General features: G+C 33.8%; 1 protein-coding gene across 3 annotated transcripts in view; it reads left to right on the plus strand.

Annotated features, from left to right (window-relative positions):
- The first annotated feature begins 2644 nt into the window (after window positions 1–2644).
- Window positions 2645–15049, plus strand: part of ptpn3 (protein tyrosine phosphatase non-receptor type 3) — a 37963-nt gene continuing 25558 nt past the window's right edge. Inside the window, exons 1-2 of one of the 3 annotated variants that reach the window (XM_023262571.3) lie at window positions 2645–2768; window positions 6173–6341. The gene's annotated coding sequence lies outside the window, so the exon portion shown is untranslated. The other 2 variants (XM_023262568.3, XM_023262570.3) reach the window with 2 other exon arrangements.

Raw genomic sequence — 15049 nt, forward strand, 5'->3', positions numbered from 1 at the left:
CAGTAAAATCAGACGGACGATGGTGAAAAGTTGAGTGTTTCTGCACTGGCAGCTGCTGGAACTTGAATGCAGCACAGTAAAATGTAAAATGTGGAACTGGATGCTTTCAACCCTGTCAGTGAAGTAACTCAAATCCAACTGTTTCTGTCTTTGCGTCTTTATTTTTCTTGCACGCTAAGATATCATGTAAGCAAATGTGTTCTCTGTGGACTCTTGTTTATTACAGATCTTGATTCTCCATCACATTTTCCAGGCCCAGGTCGTCAAGAGGAGGCCTGAATGCCAACGCTGATAGTGGAACATGCACTGAATAGTTGTGTCACCACCCAAATGTGCTGCATGCAGAACAAGACGACGAACACCATCTCTGACAGTTATTTAGGACACATTAACAGGCTGCTGTCTGTCACGTTTGGGTGCATTTCAGTCGTACATGGAGAGTCGGCGGGAGTTTTTCATGAGGAGGGATTTGCAGGACACAGTTTCTGTTTGAACCTAAAGATAGTTAGTGGGTCATGGAAACTTTACTACACGTGTGAATACATGACAGCATTCATCGTCTCGTGTCTTGCTGCACGTCTGAAGTATTGGCGGCCTGTCTGCGCCTCAGCAGACCCAGATTCAATCTCATGACGTACAACTGAGATCCTGCAGCGTTTCTGGCCGCACTGAAACAAATAAGCGGTTTTTAAAGCGCTTTTTAGCTGTAGTATTTTCAATGTTATTTTACCGATTTTTCTTGTTTTGTCAAATTACAGGTAAAAACTATCAATGTACATGTTAACAATGAAAAAAATAATTGCTCCTTTACAACCTTTGACTGTCAAATTATACTGTTTTTACCATATTTAAATCAGCCAGATGAAGATTATTTTACAGATTCTTGCTGTTATTTGTGGGGAAAACTAATATCTAAAAATTGTAAATAAGTTGTTGTTTTACTTGTTTTGTTAAATCACAAAAAATATCTACTAAAATCATATAAAAAATATATTAATTCGCATGTTGACTGTAAAAAAAACAAACAAAAAAAACAACAACAACCAAAAAACAGGCCTAAAACTGTGAATAATACCAGCATCAAAAATCGTTTTATTTTTATTTTTTACAAATAATAATTCATTTTTTTTACAATCAGGAAAAAAAGGTTAGTTTATAGATATTTGTGATTAGAAAACGTCTTCATATTGAAAATTAAAAACATGTACATAAACTGTTTTTACAGATTGTCACCGTTTTGTTAAATTACAGTTAATAACTAGTAAAATCACAAAAAATTCAGAAAATATTATTTTACTGGTATTTGTTGTTAGAAAAGAAATTAAAGGTTGAAATAATTATTTTTTCAATGACCGTATTACAGATATTTGCCACTAATATAAAAAAATATTTGCATTATTGGTTTCCTGTTTTGTAAAAAAAAAAAACATTAATTTATATGTTAACCATAATTCTTTTTTTAAAAAAACAAACAATATTTTGTTCTTTTACAACCTTCGACAGTAAAATTGCACTATTTTTACTATATTTAAATCAGCCAGATGAGCATTATTTTACAGATACTAGCTGTTATTTGAAAAAAATACAATTGAAAAATGGTCAATAAGTTTTAAACTAACCCGCACACAAAAAAATTATTAATTCACACATGCCAACATCAAAGATCTTTATTTTTACAAATATTAATTCATTCTTTTGCACTGACTCGGAAAAAATATTATTTTACAGATATTTGTGTTATTAGAAAATGTATATATATTTAAAATTAAAAAACATTAACTGATATTTTGCAGATTTCCTTACAAATAATATCTAATAAAATCACAGAAGAAAAAAGTTTTACGTTAACCCTCAAAACAGGCTCAAACTGTAAACATGATTGGGGAATTATGCTGTTTAACTGTATTTAAAATCTGCTAAAAATATCATTATATTCCAGATATTTGCCATTATTTTGCACATTTTTAGAATTTTTCAATGTTACAGTATTCCAGACTTTCAGCTTATTTTTTCTGGCACCTTTGCTGCCAGATTTTCAGTTTGTTTGTTGTTGTTTTGTTTGCAGTTGGCCTCATACACTCCAGACATTGGGACATTAGGAAGTCCTAATTATGTATGTTGGAGCTGAACTGCATAATTGAAATTTGACATCAGAGTGTGGTTATATAATAATACATGGAAACAGAAATAGGATGAGTGTGGCGTAGTTGGCGGTAAACAAATTGTTATGTGAGAGATGATAAACTGTAAAGAAAACAAGAAGAAAATCCAAATACTAGAGTTTATATAAAGCAGAGGGAAACAAAGAGCGTCACTCGGCTGAAGTCCAGAAGTTTACAACTTGTGTCATCTGAACGTGGAAATGGGCAATAAAAGGAGGAATGCAACACGAGAGGGTGTGAATCTAATAAATGGGGCATGAACTGCAGATGCTGGAATAACATCAAGTTCGTCTCGGAGTCTAAATGTGGAGCTGCAAGATTCAGAATGTCTCTGCAGAAAGCTGATCTGAGCTGGCAGCCGGGGGAGGTTTCTTCTGGTTACACTGTGGGTGAGTGTGGAGGGGGAGAGAAGAAAGCTCCCCCAGTCACCCCACAGTGAACCAGTCTGTCCCAGTGCTCCAACCGACTGGAGACCAGCCAGATCTGGTTCTGCTGGAATGCAACAGGTGACACAGAACACGACTCCCAGAACTGTGACTGGATTCCTGCAGGAGGAAACCCAGCGGCAGCAGCAGCATTCATGAAGGTTGAACCCAGTTTGTTTCAGTAAGTCTGACTTATTCTCAGGAAATTCTGGTTTATAAAGCAGAATTACAGAAGTTACTGTGAAGTTTTCTCCAGTTCTTCCCTGATGGTTGCTTCGCTTTGCTGCACGGTTGTTGATTTTAGGTTCATTTAAGAATGTAATTTTTACAGATTTGTTGTTCTTTTTATTAGAAAATTGTGTATAGAAATTGTGAATTTACATTTAATTTTGTGTAATTTCCCAAATGTCCCACAAAAAGATGTAGAATGACCTCAAAGAGACCTAAAAGAATATAAATACACACAAAATTGCTACAAAAAGATGCAAAATGACCACAAAAGGATGCAAAATGACCACAAAAACATGTAAAAGAAACACAAAATGTTACAAATACACACAAAGCGGCTACAAAAGATGCAAAATGACCACAAAGATGCACAAAATTGTTACAAAAAGACGCGAAATGACTACAAAAAGATGTAAGAGACACAAAATGACACAAATACACACAAAATGGTTACAAAAATATGAAAACTGATTACAAAGAGACTCAAAATGACACAAATACACACAAAATGGATACAAAAAGATGCAAAATGACCACAAAGAGACCCAAAATGACACAAATACACACAAAATGGTTACAAAAATATGAAAACTGACCACAAAGAGACCCAAGATGACACAAATTCACATAAAATGGCAACAAAAAGATGCAATGTGACCACAAAAATATGCAAAATGATGACAAAAAGACCCAAAATTACAGAAATACACACAAAATGAATACAAAAAGATGCAAAAGAGACACAAAACGACACAAATAGACACAAAATGGCAGCAAAAATATGAAAACTGACCACGAAGGGACCCAAAATGACATACAGAAACACAAAATAACTACATAAAGATGCAAAATGACCTCAACCACTGCCACCACTGCCCCATCAAAGTCTCAGACAGATTTGCTTTAAATAAAAAAAAAAAACTACACATGATGATAAAACATGTCAGACTGTTGCCATACATGTAATATTCTTATGTAGTAGTTTAGGTACAGGAAGTACAGTAAAATTTACTCCTGATGACACAGCAGCAGTACCTCATGTGTCCTGTAGATGGAGACAACAAACCAGAGGAAGCTGTGAGGCAGAGCGAAGCTTTTCTTTTCTTAAAATAAGAATTTATAGCATCAGAAAGTTGGATAAAAACAGAATCTTGGTCTCAACCTGTCAGTGAGCAGCTTTTATTCCAGTCACACCAGAAAAGACAAACAATCGTTTTCTAAACTTTGAAGTCTGTCATACAAAAGAAGAAAACCGATTAAACCCCTTATTTAATATTTTCCTTTGAGAAGAGGCTGAATTAATCAGCAACAATGTTGATTTTAACAACAATTTGAGTCATTATAGCTGCAAAAATATTTAATTTGCCTGTGTAATTGAGTATTTTATGGTTTTACACGGTTGGACAAAAAAAGTCATTTGGTTGCTACAAAAACAACTACAAAAAGATGCAAAAAAGACACAAAATGACACAAATACATAATGGATACAAAAATGACCACAAAGAGACCCAAAATGATACAAATACCCACAAAATGGCTACAAAAAGATGCCATATGACCACAAAGAGACCGAAAATGATGAAAATACAAACAAAAGGGCTACAAAAATATGCAAAATGACCACAAATACACACAAAATGGCAAATAATCGAATCAACTCCTTATTTATTGTTTTCCTTTGAGAAGAGCTTGAATAATCAGCAAAAATGTTGATATTAACAATAATTTAAGTCATTATTGCTGCAAAAATCTTTAATTTGCTTGTTTAATTGAGTATTTCCTGAGCCTTTTTAAGGATAAAAATTACACTTTATAGACTAAATAATTAAAGAAATAACTGACAAAATAATCAGCAGCTTAACTGTGTCTTTGTAATTGACATATTTACATCAAATAAGGTGTAAACACATGTTTAATCCTATTTTCTATCTCACTTCTGCTTCGTTTTATCCCTCTGAAGATGTTTAAAATTTATACTCTGTCTTCTTTTAAGTTACACAATCTCTGTGTTTAATATTTCATAACAACATGTCAGGATGAATTTAATTTTAGGCTTCACTAATTAGTGCCACTATAATGAACATCCCTGAACTACAGATGATAAAATGCAAATTTATATAAAGGTATAAATGCATAAAAGGTAAGTAAAACAGCCCCAAAGCATCATATTCCCTCATAGTGATATTAATTATCTTGGATATGGTATTTTTAGTGTAAAAAAACCTGTGTGTTGTCACTTGTTTATGTCATTTCCATCCAGAGAAAACCTGTTTGTCGAATAAAAAGGTATTATAAATCAAAATTGGGCTTGAAAATTGAATAATTCTGAGCGTATAATTTTCCACTGGTGTTTTTCTTACCTGAAGCTGCAACACCACAGGAAACTCCAACACCATTGCAACATAAAAAACAAGTGCAGGTGCTGTTACAAATCACATTTAGAAACGCAAAGACACACAACAGGAACTCAAAAAAAACAAAACTGACCTTAAAGAGAAACAAAACGACCTAAAAAAAACCCACAAAGTTTCAACATAAAGATGCAAAATGACCACACAAGCATCCAAAATATAAAAATAGACATAAAATGACCACAAAAACACACAAAAGGCCTTCAAGAGACACATTATGACTACAAACAAATATGCCTATAAGAAACACAAAACACTAAAAGGAGACACACAATGGTCACAAGGAGACATGAAATAACCACAAAAACACACAATGTGGCTACAAATTCACTAAAAATGACCACAAAAACACACAATTTGACCACAAAAACAGACAAAATGTTCAAAAAAGATGCAAAATGACCACAAAAAGATACAAAAATGACTGCAAAAACACACAAAACATCCACAAAAAGATGCAAAATGACCACAAAAACACACAAAATGGCCACAAGATACACAATGTAGCTGCAAATTCACACAAATGTCCACAAAACAGACAATTTGACTACAAAAACACACAAAATGCCTACAAGAGACACAATTTGACCACAAAAACACACAAAATGTCCACAAAAAGAAGTAGTGTTTTTGTCTTTCTTGTACATGCCTTGTGTCTCTTTGTGGTCATTTTGTGTCAATTTGTAGCCAATTTGTGTCTCTTATGCACCATTTTGTGTGTTTTTGTGGCCATTTTCTGTCTTTTTGTGGACATTTTGTGTGTTTTTGTGATTATGCTATGGCTTGTTGTAGCCATTTTTAATAATTTTGGACATGGCATTATTGGTAAACATTTAAAAATAAATGTAAAATTATGTTTTAATATGTTTTCTCACCTTTAAAACCTTCTAATGAACTTATTTTTTTCTTTTCTTTACTTCCTCTGCTATGCGCGCCCCCGGTGCAGCGCAACCCCGGCGGGAGCGCGCGCGGCGGAGGGGCGGGGCCGCGCTCAGTCAGCAGCGATGACAGGCGCGTCCCGGATATTTACCTTCATTTAACTCTACCTGGATCCGCGCCCCGACCGGAGCCGTGCGCTGCGGGGAATGAACCGAGCCTGACCCGGGACCTCTCAGGTACCGACCCCCGGCCCCGTCCGTCCCTTTAACCCGCTTCACTCCTCAGAACTCGTCCGGGCTGGAGTCCCGAGGCTTGGGCAGAAGTTTTCCAGCGCTGCGCTCCCGCTGTTGGGTGTAGCTGGAAGAAAAGTGTCAACAGGTTCCTTGTTCGAGCTCAAAGTACAGCGAGGTCAGTGCAGGTTCACAACCGAAACACGGGCCTCGGTGGCCGGCAGGCCCCGGAGCTCCGGTCCGGAGGGCCCAGAGCTGGAGGTCCGACCTCTGAGCATCTGTTTCTGGGAATATTTCTCATTTTTACGCGTAAAGTTCAGTCCAGAGGCGTCAGTAAGAATCTGTAAGTGTGGGGGCTCAAACCCAGCACCTAAATCTGGACGTTTTGACCTGTAAATGCTCTAAATTTAAGGTTTCTCACAGTAAAATTAGGTAAAATGTTAGATAATATGCTTTAGTCACCACACAGCCTGCCAGTGTTTTTATTAAATGATGATTTACAGCCAGAGTTTTATATTAATTAGGTTAAAATATATATTTTGGAGAGTTTTAACACGATTCTAGTGACAGATGAAGAAATCCAAGATTATTTTTGTAATATTGTCACTATTTACTGTTAATACGACAAAAAACTGGACAGTTCGTGAGACATTTGACACCCAGATCTAACCACAACACTCCTTTGTTGCGTAAAATGTACTTTATTTTAAAGATTTTAGCTGTTCTAATGCACAATTCTCCAAAATCTCTGCAAATATTCTCCCTAAACCTTCAAAAATGCAAGAAATCGGTAGATTTTAACCTTTTAATTGCTCCATTTTTGAGTTATTCCAAAGTAAAATAGATCTTTTTTTTTTAAACTCTGTACTTGGAATTATTCAGATTTATGATGATTTAAAGCTAAAATTTTGGGTAATTGATTCTTCAAACAGTCCAGGAACAACTTTAATATGTTATTTTAAAGGATTTAATGTGTAATCAGAGCACCCAAAGAAGAAATCCAAGACTATTTTTTACTATGTTTTTACTAATTTGTTTATTACAAACAAACATAATTTACATGTTCAGGGATGCTTATGGAATAAATGTACCTGCTTTGTTGCACAAAATTATTTTTTTTTGTAGGTTTTAGCTGTTTTAATGCACAGTTCTCTAAAATCTCTGCAAATATTCTCCCCAAACTCACAAAAAGACAAATATCTTTAGATTTTAACGCACTAATTGCCCATTTTTTTTGAGTTATTCCAAAGTAAAATGGATATAGTGTATTTTTTAACTGCTTGCTACAGGATTATTCTGATTTATGATGATGTAAAGCTAAAATTTTGGGTAACTGATCCTTTAAACAGTCCCGGAACAACTTTAATATGATATTTTAAAGGATTTCAATGCGTGTAATTAGAAATTTTGCAGCCATACGGCTGCTTTGCTGCATAAAATGTAATTTTTTAACGAGATTTTAGCTGTTCTAATGCACAGTTCTTTAAAATCTCTACAAATATTCTCCCTAAACTCACGAAAAGACAAATATCTTTGGATTTCAACCTGGTAATTGCACCGTTTTCAAGTTATTCCAGAGTACAATGTGATATTTTTTAACTGCCTGCCTTGTAATTATTCTAATTTTAAATGATTTCAAGCTAAAATTAAACAGTAATTTGGATAAGTTGTCCTTTAAACAGTTCCGGGACAACTTTAGTATGTTATTTTCAGGGATTTCAATACACGATCGGAACAATACATGAAGAAATTCAAGAATATTTTTATATTTTTACAGATTTTACAATACAAACAAACATAATTTAGGTGTCAGGGATGTTTATGAAATATTTGACACCCAGGTTCAACAATCAAGGCATAATATTTCACTTTTTTGTAGGTTTTAGCTGCTCCTGATGCAAAATTCTTCAAAATCTCTGCAAATATTCTCCCTAAACCCTCAAAGAAGCTCAAAAATCTGTAAATTTTAACCTCCTAATTGCACCATTTTTAAGTAAAACAGATGTAAAATGTGCTTCAGGTAAAACCTAAACCCTCAAAAATGCAATAAATGTGTAGATTTTAACCTTTTAACTGCTCAGTTTTTGAGTTATTCCAGAGTTCAATGGATCTAGTGTATTTTTTTCACTACCTACCTTAGAATTAATCTGATTTATGATAATTTTTCAGTCCTGAAAAACTTTTATAATGTTATTTTATAATGTTTTCATGCATGATCAGAGCCCCAAAAGATGAAATCCAAGAGTGTTTTTGTATTATTACTAATTTTGTAATACAAAACAACAAAATGTACATGTTCAGGGATGTTAATGAAATATATGACAAGCAGGTTCATGCATAATATTTCACTTTTTTGTAGGTTTTAGCTGCTCTTATACGCAATTCTCCAAAATTTCTGCAAATATTCTTCCTAAACCTTCAAAAAGGCAAAAAATCTGTAGATTTTAGTCTTTTAACTGCTCGTTTTTTTGAGTAATTTCAAAGTAAAACAGATGTAAAATATGAGAAAGGTCATTACACAGTAGACTAGTGTTTTCTTAAATGGTATATTTTGGAATAAGTCTGATTTATGATGATTTTAAAGCTGAAATTTAACACTAATTTGTATAACTGATGCTATAAACAGTCCTGAAACGCCTTTATTATGTTATATTTGACACCCAGGTTCAACAACGCAGCTGCTTTGTTGCATAATATTTAACTTTCTTTTAGTTTTTAGCTGCTCTGATGCACAACTCTCTAAAATCTCTGCAAATATTCACCCTAACCCCTAAAAAATACCCTTCAGTTGCTCCATTTTTAACTTATTTCAAAGCAACATGGATGTAAAATGTGTTTTGGGTACAGTCAGGCTCATTCTGCATTATTATCCCAGTAGATCAGTGTTTGTATTATTCTGTGTGCCTTTTAATTAGTCTTATTATCATGATTTACAGCTGCAATATAGTTCTAATTTAGGTAACTCATGCTTTAAATAGTCCAGGAGGGTTTAATGCCTTTTAAAGACTAATTTTGCATCATTATTACTACATTTGTAACACAAACAAACCTATTTATCGAATATTTAATGTCCAGATCTAACCAAAAAACTGCTTTGTTGCATCAAATCTTCGTTTTTCAAAAAGAATTTAGGTGCTCTGATGCAGAATTCTCCCAAATCTCTGCAAATATTCACCCTAAACTCACAAAGAAGCTCAAAAATCTGTAAATTTTGACCTCCTGCTTGCACCATTTTTAGGTAAAACAGATGTAAAATGTGCTTCAGGTAAAGTCAGATCATTATTGTCACATTAGACCAGTGTTTGTTAAACTGTGTTTACTGGAATTAGTCTGATTTATGATGATTTACAGAATGGATTTAATAATAATTTGAGAAACAAATCCTTTAAACAGGCCAGGATTAACTATATTATGTTATTTTCAGGGGTTTTGATACAGGATTGTAGTGACAGATGTAGAATTCAAGACTATTTTTATATTTTTCTTTCTATTTTTGTAATACAAGCAAATAAACCAACAAAAATAATTTGGATCCAGTGCTGTTCATGAAACACATTCTCCCTAAAACAGCAAAAATTGAATGCACCATAATTCTATTATTCCAGAGTAAAATAAACATTATTACTACATTAGACCAGTTTTATTTTAAACGGTGTGCCTGGAATTAGTCTGATTCATGATGATTTGGAGCTAAAATTATGTGTAAAGTTTTGTTTTGGAAACATTTGCTTTCATAAATGTTTTTTTTTTTTTTTACTCAGTTGAGTCAAACAGTTGAGGATCAACTTTATTATGTGGTTTTTGAAAGTTTTCACACACGATCACAGTGACAGATGAAGAAATCAAGATAATTTTTATGTTATTTTCCAACTTTTCTAATGCAAACGAACAAAAAAGACACTCGGGTTTCACCACATCACTGCTTTGTTGCATAAAATTTAAATTTTGTTGTAAGTTTTAGCTGCTCTGATGCACAATTCTCCAAAATCTGTACAATTACTCTCCCTAAACTGAAAAGCAAAACACAAAAATCTGTAAATTTTAACTTCTGAACTTCAACGTTTCAAAGTAATTCCACAGTGAAATGAGTTCACATTAGACCAGTGTAATTTTAAACGGCGTGATTCATTAGGATTTACAGCTAGAATCATGTGTAAAGGTGTGTTTTGGAAATACTTGCCGTCATAAATGTTATTTTTTTACTCATTTCAGTTAAATCATCCAGGATCAACTTTATTATGTTATTCTTGAAGTTTTTTTACACGTGATTACAGTGACATGAAGAATTCAAGCGCTAGTTTTGTGTTATTATTCCTTCTTTTCTAATGCAAACAAGCAAAAATCTTCATATACGGGAAGAATTTTCTTTATTATTTTGGAGAGTTGAAGTGCTTTGATGCACAACTCTCCAAAATCTCTACAAATGTTCTCCTGAAACCCTAAAAAGCCCACAAAAATCTGCACATTTTAACTTCTTGATGTCAGTGTTTCCAAGTAATTCCACAGTAAAATGAGTTCACAGCAGACCAGTGTTATTTTAAATGGTGTGCCTGGAATTAATCTGATTCATGATGATTTACAGCTAGAATTGTGTGGAAAGGTGTGTCTTAGAAGGACTTGTCCAGGATCAACTGTGTCTTTTTAGCTGATTATGACTGATTGTAATAACAGATGAATACATCCAGGGCTGGACTTCACTTTTTAAAGCTGGCAAACAGACAGATAATTTATATTCAGAGCTAAAATATTAAAAATATTTGGGTTTTTACAGCTTCAGACACCTTGACTGAACCATGGCACTGCTTTGTTGCATACAAATTGCAAAACAACATTCAGAAACTTTGTAAAAAAAAAACTGAAATCTTTACATTTTAATGTTTTAATTGCACTATTTTCAAGTTATTTCTTTAAAAAGTGAGAGCAGATAGTTAGAACAAACTGTGTTCTTTGGAATTAGTCAGATTTCTGATGATTAACGGCTCCAGTGATCATAAAGGTGTGGATGGAAACACCTTGTTTTCATGAATCTTATTTAATAGTACAATGGTTTAAATACTCTTGGATGAATTATATCTAATTAGTCATAGATATTAGATAGATATAAGCAGGACTAGATGTACTTTTGCAAAACAAACAAACCAAAAAGTCACTAGATCCAGGCTTGTTTATGAAATATTTAGGGCTACGGTCTCGGATGGAAATTTGTGAAGTAAAACCTTCAGGCGATGTGATGCACAACACTCTGAAATCCCTGCAAATATTCTCCCTCTAAACCCACAAAAATGTGTGTATTTAAACAGCAGCTCTGCGACGGCAAACACAAAGATCTTCACACCTCCTCGGAAACATCAAAACAAAAGCAGCAAAAAAAGCAGAATCCTCCCTCTGCAGAGCTGCTGGAGCTTCACACGCAGAAATCTGTGCGTCTGAACCCGATAACTGCAACGTTCTCGGATTATTTCACAGCAAAATGGTTGTAAAATGTGCAGCTTTATTGTCACAGTGAGTCCAGGCAGCAGAAGTGGTGGTTTTAGTGCTGTGGCCTTTAGAATTAGTCTAATTTACAATGAATTACGGCTAGAATCACATGCAAAGTTGTGCCAATTGTCAATACTTGTTCACATAAATCTTATTTATTACAGATTTGGGTTAGCAACCCTTTAAATCAGGGGTGTCAAACATGCGGCCCGCGGGCCAAAACCGGCCCTCCAGAGGGTCCAATCCGGCCCTCAGGACGACTTTATCAAGTGTAAACATTTCAGAGAAGACATTAACTGCAAGTTTTCAAATTGTAAAACTATAAATTTAGAATAAATTCTAGACCACGACAAGTTGTTTTGATCATAAAGTGAAATGTTAGATTGTTTATTGTTCTTTTGTGTCTCATATTTGTAATATTTTGTCTCATTTTTGTTGTTTTTTGTCTTTTTTTTTGTCTGACTTTTCGTCTGTCTCACATATTTGTTGTTTTGTTTTTGTCATATTGTGTCTCGTTTGTATTGTGTAATTTTTTTTCTCGTTTGTGTCATTTGTGTAATTTTTTTTGTCTCGTTTTTGTTGTTTTGTGTCTTTTTTTGTCTCACTTGTATTGTTTGTCCTTTTTTTGTTGCCTGGTAACTTGTCAATTTTTTGTCTCTTTTTATGTTTTGTTTTGTGGTAATTGTCTCATTTTTTCTCAGTGTGTTTCTCGCTTTTGTCGTTTTGTGTCTTATTTTGTAATATTTTGTCTTGTTTTTGTTGTTTTTTTTGTCTGACTTTTGCTGTTTGTCCCACGTTTTTGTCATTTTGTTTTTATCACTTTTGTCATTTTTCTGGCTCGTTTGTGTCCTTTGTTCCTTTTTTTTGCTTTGTAACTTTTTTCTCAACTTTTTTGTATCTTTTTTGTTTTGTTTCGTGTCGTTTGTCTCATTTTTTTGTCATTTTGTGTCTCATTTTTGTCGTTTTGCGCCTCATTTTTGTAACATTTTGTCTTGTTTTCGTTGTTTTTTTGTCTGACTTTGGTCGGTTTGATCATAAAGTAAAATACTGGATTGCTCATTGTTCTTTTGTTGTTTTGTGTCTCATTTTTGTAATATTTTGTCTTGTTTTTGTTGTTTTTTTTTGTCTGGCTTTTGTCATTTGTCTCACGTTTTTGTCGTTTTGTTTCTTGCTTGTGTCGTTTTGTGTTTCCTTTTTGTCTCACTTGTGTTGTTTGTCTTATTTTTGCCATTTTGTGTTTTGCTTTATTTGTTGTTTTGTGTATCGGTTTTGTCGTTTTACGTCTCATTTTTGTATTAATTTGTCTTGTTTTTGGTGTTTTTTTTGTCTTTTTTTGGTCTGACTTGGTTGGTTTGATCATAAAAGTAAAATACTGTGTAATTCAGCTCCAGATACCTGTGACTAAATGTTTTGTGTCTTTGTAGAAACTCTGTGATCTGGAAGTTGTAATGTGTAAATGATAAACCGAGGCATAATTCTTTTGAAATTTAATTTACTTTTCTTAAGAAATTTCAGGTCGTTCATGATGTTTTGTTAAAAGATAATTCCTTAAATGTGAACATTTTTTGCACTAAAACAAAGGAACAATTTGGAGTTGTGATTATTTATAGGTTATTATGCTGTGGTTTTACTGATCCGGCCCAAATCAGATGAAATTGTGCTGAATGTAGAACCTGAACTAAGATGAGTTTGACACCACTGCTTCAAATAGTCCCAGAGATGCAGCTTAACACATAAAGTCTTAAAAAAATGTCTAATAATTAGAGCAAATGGGCCTGTTTCTAACAATACAAACACAGTAAACAATGTCCGTGTTCAGCCTGATAATAACTTGTGTAACTTCAGCAGCTTATCGTAAAACAGTATAATGTGTTTTCATTGTTACTCAGCTACCTGTTGCTATATTTTGGTTACGATTAGCGCGGTAATGTGATTTATTTATGTAGCTATGGGAGGTACCCATCCACAAAATAATGGAAAAATCTCTGTAATCCAACACTATTTGACTTAAGTAAACAAATTAGACTTTTATGAATGGTAAAATAAGATCCAAATGTTGTTTATTCACGATATAAGGTTATTTTTGAGGACTTTAAACAATGATTTAATAGTTTCAGAGCTATGCTTTAGCTAAATTATTCTTACTTTATTAAAAAAATAAACAATAACCATTATGTATGTGGCTGTTTATATAATATTTGGAGCTATAGGCCTCATAATATCACTGATTCTGGCCAAACTATCTGTTAACTACATAAAAAATAAGAGAATAAAGAAACTTTCTCATATGAGAAGTAAGCAAATCAGACTTTCATCAATGGCTAAGCAAGATCTTTTATTAACTATATAATGTTATTTTCTCAGACTTTAATGCACGAGTGAACAGATTTAGGGCTGTTTTTAGCTAAATTATTCTTTTTCTCAGAAAAAAATTAACAAAAACCATTAAACATAGGGTTATTTATATCATGTGCTGGAATACAGGCCTCATAATGCCACTGAATATGGCAAAAGAAGAAAAATAGATCCACAGCTATTTTTTAGCAAAATTATTCTTACTTTTGTGAAAAAAAATAGTGAAAAACCATTGTATATGTGGCTATTTATATGATATTTAGGGCTACAGGCCTCATAATGTCATTGATTATGGCTAAAATGTGTGTTAACATAAAAAATAAGGCAAAGGAGAAACTTTTAACAAGTAAGTGGATCAGACAATGTTTATATTAACTATATAATGTTATTTTCTCAGACTTTAATGGGTGATTGAATGGATTCAGGGCTATTTTTTAGCCAAAATTTTCTGAAAAAACAAACAAAAAAACATTAAAAATATGGCTATTCATGTGATATATAGTGGTACGGGCCTCACATTGCCACTGATAATGGGAAAAATGTTCCTTAACTATGCAATAAAGCAGAATCTGAGAAATAGATGTGGGATGCAGAACCCCCCAGTGAGACCAGAGTCCAGAATCTGCTTTCAAATGCAGCATTTCACTTGTAAATTCAGCCTGCAAGGTGGAAAACCGGCCGTCAGACTGGGACCAGCTCTGTTTCTAATGTATTCAGAGTGTGTCCCGGCGCTCAAACATTAACCCGAACGCCTGGTCGTCCTTTCACCAACTGGAGACCGTTCACCTGGAAACTGCCTGAGAGCCGCCGGCTGGTCCCGGATCAGCCGCCGCCGATCGGGGCGTGTTCAACTCTGAAAATGTTTAACATTCTTATCGTTC

This window comes from Amphiprion ocellaris, chromosome 9 (assembly GCF_022539595.1).
Source record: "Amphiprion ocellaris isolate individual 3 ecotype Okinawa chromosome 9, ASM2253959v1, whole genome shotgun sequence".
Lineage (NCBI taxonomy): Eukaryota > Metazoa > Chordata > Actinopteri > Pomacentridae > Amphiprion > Amphiprion ocellaris.